This window comes from Protopterus annectens, chromosome 6.part0 (assembly GCF_019279795.1).
Source record: "Protopterus annectens isolate FY-2018-M chromosome 6.part0, PAN1.0, whole genome shotgun sequence".
Taxonomy (NCBI): domain Eukaryota; kingdom Metazoa; phylum Chordata; order Ceratodontiformes; family Protopteridae; genus Protopterus; species Protopterus annectens.
Window position 1 is genome coordinate 848,328,642 of NC_056737.1, and position 7,265 is coordinate 848,335,906.

A 7,265-nucleotide genomic window follows, 5' to 3' on the forward strand; every position below is an offset into this window, starting at 1 on the left:
ATTAACAACTATGATATCCTTGGAGTATGAGGTCCTCAGATTTGTTTTCCTCTTAATGTCTTTCAGGCAAAATGACCAGGGAGAGACTTCCAATGTACACAGTGAAGGAGAATGATATCATCATCACATACCTGGTGCAGCACTACCACACCCTGTTTGGGCATGCAGCCCATAATCTGCAGGAGAGGACCACCCTGTGGAACAGTCTTGTCCACAGGGTAAACGATGTCGGCCTGTATAACCACAGTTATGAGCAGGTCCGACATCGATACACTGATCTACTCCACCATGCCCGTCGGTGTGCTGCTGTGGTTAGGGGGGGGGCCAGCTTGAAATGGGGGGGGCCATGCCATCCAGCTCCCCCTGACACATGTTGAGGAGCTCCTCGCCAGCCTCAGGGCACCTGCCCACCTGCAAACACAAGACTTGGCGGAGAGCATAGCGGTGGTGGGTGCTACCCACACAATGGCTGAGGAGTGTGCAGGTAAGGCCAAAGGCCACATCAGTAGACCACTGTTGCATATCCATCTGCATCTGCAGAGCTTAATCATGCATATGTGAGATGAAATATATATAGTCTGTTGCTGCTTTGTAGTAATAAACAGATGTGCATAATCTGTAGTATTGTGGGTTTGTACTGTTGATGTACTGTAATGCTACACCCACCCAGTACCAATGCCACAGGTGTGGCTACTGACATCACATCTCTCACACAATTATGTAGGTCTCTCTGGTATTCCTTTTGGACAGCAGCCTGTAGCTGGTGAGTATGGGGTTTGTTCAAGTTTGCCAATACACCGGTCATGTTATGGCCATGGTATATTCCATGCACAAACACTTGAAGCATATGTGTGCATACAGTCCAGATAACATCTTGTGGAAGCAGCTTTTGAGGTACTGACAGCATGCATTCTTCATGAGTTTGGACCTTCCAGCAAGTACATGTCCTCAATGTCACACCAAAAATGGTCTCCTGTCCAGGATGTTTGGCCATCAAATGTGCCCACTTACCTGCAACAGAGGCAGCTATGGCTTGCATGAGTCCCCTTCAGATGGTTGAACTTTTAAAAGATTGACTTTCATATGGCCGGGACCATATGATCGAACTTTTAAAAGCTTGACCGATCTGAATGGAGATCTCCATATAGTGCAGAATGGGAAGATTTCCCATTACCGCAATGTAGTGCGACCTTGGAGTTGGTATATTTAAGTAGTGGGGGTGTGGGGGGTGCAGGGGGGGCTTGCCCCCCTGCTAAACAGAGTTAGGTTTTTTTTGGTGTGTTATGGTGTTCACTTTACATGGTTGATGTTTCAAATGTTCAATCATATGGTCTCAGCCAAATGAAAGTCGAACATTTGAGTTGTTGATCATGTAAAGTAGACCCGGCTTGCACACATCTTACAAGCCATGGAACTGATCCCATACCCAACAGGTAGCACCCAGGAGTCGGACATGTAGCCTTACGTCACCATTTCATATACCATGGCAAACAGTGCATAGGTCATGTATGTGGTGAGGATGTATGGGACATGATTAATATAGAAAATAATCAGATGGCCATCCAAGACAGATGACAACACATGTTGCGAACTGGCCATGAAGGCTGCCTAGTAATATGCCACAACACTGAGGGAGTTGCAGGAATGTCTGCATCAGTAATTGCCTGGATTCTACATAAGTGTGGCCCATGTGTTAGGGTAATCAGATGGGGCAGTTGTACCACAGGAAACATCAGCTAGGCCTCTCTACAGGTAGCATATTCATAACAGCAAAAGTCCCCAAAAAGCATGCATTGCAATGTGTACTAGTGTACCAAGACCATATTGGAAAACTACAGACAGTAGGAATGAAGATACATGTGCTGCACAACCAACACCTCACCCCACCTCAGGCCCACCATCCCCATCTGTACCTTGCTGTTGCCAGTGTACACCTGTATGTTTGCCATTCATTAGCAGGGACTAGGCTGGTACACATGGTGTTCAGAGTTTGGGACACTGCAAAATGACACATGTGTAGGCCATAGTTGTCAAGCATCTGCAAAAATGCTGAGGGTGGGGAGATGTATCATCCTGAAACACAACAGTGCACTGAATCAGAGATCCAAAGCTCGCTAAGAATGGCTATATCTGCTCACAGTCAAGGTCATGAATTGTGGCAGACATAAGCCTGACTCCATAGCAATAGTGATGGCACTGTGTCATCTACAAATGCTGTGCACATGAGTTAACCTTGCAATCATGCAGAGTTGGGGGACATTTGTAGGGCAGAGTGACCAAATACTGGCAAATGCAGATGGCCCATGCTAGTATACCCCTTCCAGGAATAGTGACTGCTGTAGTACACATAACAGTTACTGCAACAAGCCATCATGATAAGGGTGTGCACACATATTCACCCACAAATTGTATGCATCTCAATCAGCATCTGCACAAGTAACACATTTGTTTGATACTGCATTTGATTGCACAGGTCATATGTCACATATCAGGTTTATGTAATGTTAACATATGCAGTAATGTGGCCCAATGGCATATCAGGAAAGAGGGCGCCATATCAATAAGAGTGTGTACCCTCCCCATAGCCACAGTAAGGTTTGAAAGTTGTAAGTGTAAGTGTATTTTATTGGCTATACATGCACCATTGCTGATGAGATCTGTAAATCACATCAGGCATTCACAAATGACATCTGCCCACATATCATCTCAGGTATGTGCCAGACAAACACATAGGCTGTGAGCAGTAGAGCAAACATAACTGACACACATATATACATTTAGCAATGGTGTGTACACCTGTCAGGTATGGTGCACAGTACATGCCAGGATGCCGAACAGGTGCACACCAATACTGTGTACATGGGTGCAGTGTGTTCCAGGGAAAGGGGAATCACCTACTAGCACAACCCACGCATCACAGAGATGTAAAATGTTGCTAGCAGGGATTGACTATAGCTGCACTGCAGGCTGTTGAGTACCATATGTCATGCATGTTGACAGATGGGTAATGAGAGGTCTGTGTGCAATATCTTTGTGCAATCTCACCTGTAAGTGTGTGTGTGGGGGGGAGGGGTTAATTTGTACATGCTATCTGGTGGAGTGGAGGTGGGTTGATGTATGTAGAATGCATGTGTGCATGTGTGTTGTGTGTTTGTGTGTGTGTCCATGTATGCACATGTGTGAGTGTGGGGTTTTTCATACCGTTCAACTTCCCTTAGAAATCATGCAGTACATGGACATGGACAGACACATTAGACACCAGGTATATTTTACTAATGTAATCTCGGGACAGCTGAAAGTATAATAAAGTCTGCATCATGAAATATGCATTGGGAGGGAACACTAGATACCAGGGATACTGTTTTAATTGCAATCAGCAGAAAGGTGAAAGAATACCCACATATGCAGCACTAAAGATGCATTGGGGAATTACTAGACAACACCAGAGAGTGTTTCCACATATTACTGTAGTCCACATAAAAAGTTAATAGAGCAACAGATCTTGCATCTACTGAACAATAGTTTAAGTATGACACTCTTGTGCAGGACATTATTGAGTGACTGTAGTAGCCCATAACATATGGGGGCCATGCTCAAGATGTCTGGACAAAACCAGGGTGAACACTGGATGACATCAGGGAATCTTTGAAAAAATGACTCCAATCAAGTTAAAGAGTTAATAGAGTAACAGGTCATGTTTTGTGAGCACTTTTCTAAGCAATTAGAAGAATGATAAGTTAATGATTGGTATTATTGACTGTAATTATTCAAGACTGATGCAGGATGGGGAAATTAAGACACAAAACTAGGGACATTCTGTAATGTCAGGGACAGGTAAGTAGTATGGTGGAATGTCAGTGTGTGTGTGTGTGTGTGTGTGTGTGTGTGTGTGTGTGTGTGTGTGTGTGTGTGTGTGTGTGTGCATGTGTGCGTGTGTGCGTGTTTGTGTGTATGTGTGTACTGCTAAGCAATGATGTACAGGTCTTAAAGTGCATTTCTTGTTTTCCCCTCACAGGGGGCAAGGTGGGTCAGGGTCCCTCCTGCAGGCAATCTGATGTTGGTGCAAATACAGACACTGAAAATGATGATAAGTGTGTTGAGGCACAGGCGCGGTTGTCAGGGTCTGAAGCTGCATCATCGTTTGACATTCCACTGTTATCCATCCCATCCCCGCACACAGTCAAAATGCCTATACATACCCCATCACCAGTGGCCATAGCTGAGCGACAGTTGATGGTTGGTGGCATGGGACAGGGCAGTGTGGTATCTATGGTATATGTGTCTGGACACAGCAGCCATAGCTGAATGTCCGGTGGGGTACCACATAGGCAGATGTACAGGGGTGCTCGTTGTAGGGCTGCTGGTCATTGTGCCCTTGGCAGAAGTACCACATCTAGTACCACCAGACGCATGTTTCAGACCATCATGGAGGCACAGGCACGTATGGAACGGTACACCAGACAGGCTCTGAGGCTGCAGAGGGCTACTCATTCAGCTGTTACTGACAACATCCATGATCATGCAGGTGCCCTCCATTATTTTTCAGAGGTCATGGATAGATGGTTGGGTGAGATGGTGGGAATCCTTGACTGTGGAATGTCCGTGCTCGAGCATATGGCGGGAGTGGTGCGACAGCCACGTGGACATAGGCCAGCAACACCAATGGCTGGAGGTCGATGTGGACATGCCAGAACACAGAGCTGCTCCCATAGTGGCAGTACCAGCCCCAGCACTGCAGAGGGGGTGCTGTACACACCACACCACAGTAGGCCACGTGCACGTGGCCCTGGCCAGTCCCAAGAGGGACCCAGATCCAGCGGATATATGTCATTATCAGGGAAGAGTACCATATCATGGCTTGTACCTGGTGGTGCCTGTAGAACCCCTGGCAGGCACAGTTCTTCTGTCCATGGCCAGAGATGGTGAACTGCACACCCTGCCAGGTATGGTACAACAAAACCCTGTATAGGGCAGCAACATGGCAGAACTGTGTGCATGCGTACACACACCACATCACCAAGCCAAATTAATAATTAAACTCCCTCACTCACACACACATGGTGTCAAATGTATGGCTTAGCCTAGGTCTCTGGTAAACCAACAACACACCGTGTGCATATGATGATACATGTGCCACGTCCCTGTCATGCATAACATCAATGCAGGGACAGGCTAATATGGTTCTGATGCACAGGGTGACTGTACTACAGTGTACCAATGTAATGCTGTGTAACATGTTGTCAGCAGTAAAGTTTAATGCTTACATGTCAGGAAGTGTAGCTGTCCAGCCATGATGCATTATAGCTGTTATTAACACTGAGTGATTGTGGTCTCCATAATGTATTCCATTTGTGTTGTAGGTGTCCACGTGTCAGCAGGATGATGATCTGCTGTTGTATCCTACAAGGGGTATGGCACTGTGGTGACAACTTGGCTGTGCCATATCCTGAGTACAGGAGAACACATGTCACAGGTCTGTATAAAAGTTACTGTATGTACCACATAGCCGATAGGTCTAGGGGTGGTGTGTACAGGTGAGTGCTTGGTGGCTGATGTCAGCAGCCATTCTACAGTGGACAATGGTAAGTGAACTGGGTGGTACACACCACATGTTTGTGTATAACACACACAGAAGCTTTGGTGTTGATGCAATATACAGAGAATACTGTACACATGGATGTATGTACCTGTGCAAGGAACCCATTGTAGCCTATGTAATTCCACCAAAGACAGAATAGGCACAGCAACACATTGGGAAATAAGCAGTCCGCTAGTTTAATGCCATTGACGATGGTACTGGCAGGGTATATGTCCCCTTCCCCAGTGTAGTGCAATCCTCAACTCGGTAAACATAGGTGTGTTGGTGTGGTTGGCACAGCCCTACCCTTTGGAAGGTGAGAGGTGCTGTAGAACCACAGCTAGTGTGATAGACAATTACTTAACCTGTTAACATGAACTGTACAGTATTACGGCCAGTGAAGCGGGGGGATACACTCAACAGTAACTGCAATGATGGTGGCTGTGTCCACAAAAAACACACCCAGCTATATATACCAACCCCAGCATTGCTGTACCTCTATACAGTGGAAAAGAGAGTATTTACACATCTACCACTAGTTGTGATGGAATGTTTTTCCACAGGATGATACCTGTGAAATGTTAGCATATGCCAGACAGTTCTCAGACAGATGACCTCCCAGGACATATATATTCTGCAAACAGACATAGATTCCTTCACATACACACACACTCTTACTTGGCAACACTGGGACTAGAACCTTACCTAGGTATGTAGTGTTACTGATGTGTGCGGCCTTAATTGTACACACCACACAGCTTTTAGGATGAGATGTGTTCCAGGTTACATGTTATGTGAAGAACATCTCCAGGACTGTACAATATGGTAATGGGGGAAATACTGGTTGTTTACGGACAATACATAGTGTGACATACTGTCATATACACATTGACAAACACATAACAGTCAAACACACATCTGAGAGACATGGGCTTATCAGTGATAACTACCTTGTCAGTGTGTCCATTTTGTTACAGATAATTTGCACACAGCACATGCATAACTGGGCTGGATAGTGTTATCAGTACCTGTATGGTTGATGGTGAAGTGGTCCCCATACAGTGGAACATGGGACATGTACTGGGGGTACCATGGTGTAAAGACAGTATTCCCAGCACCCACACCCCACAGTGGATATTGTACGCACTGAAACCAATGATAACACTCTGACATACCCACCATCACACATTGACCAGAACTGCAATACAACCCCTTCTCTATCCCAAGAGTGCTACTACAGAGATATGCATCTAATGCACATGCCTCAGGGATAGTAGGGTGATGCATTGTCTTGGCTCTCCTATGGTCAGCAACATCACTATCCCTAACACTGTGTGGCAAGGTGCATTGTATTAGGAGAATGTGGCCTCAGAAATCTGAATCCTACAAATATACACACATGCACAAATACACACACTTGCCAGAACTCAGAGGGTATCTCATGCCTATCAACCCATTTGTCCAACACTGTTGTGCTGTTACTGCAAGCCCCAGGTAGCCCTTAGGGAGAAGACTGTAACAAGGTACATGTAATGTCCGGTACAGCAGCAGCCAAATCTAACTATGGCAATGGGGGTGCGGTGGGTGTGAAGACCCTCTGGGTATTCTCAACTACAGGTCTTCAAACACACAGACACAGTTATTCTCATTAATGTACGCATACACATTTGTCAGTACTGGGGTCCAT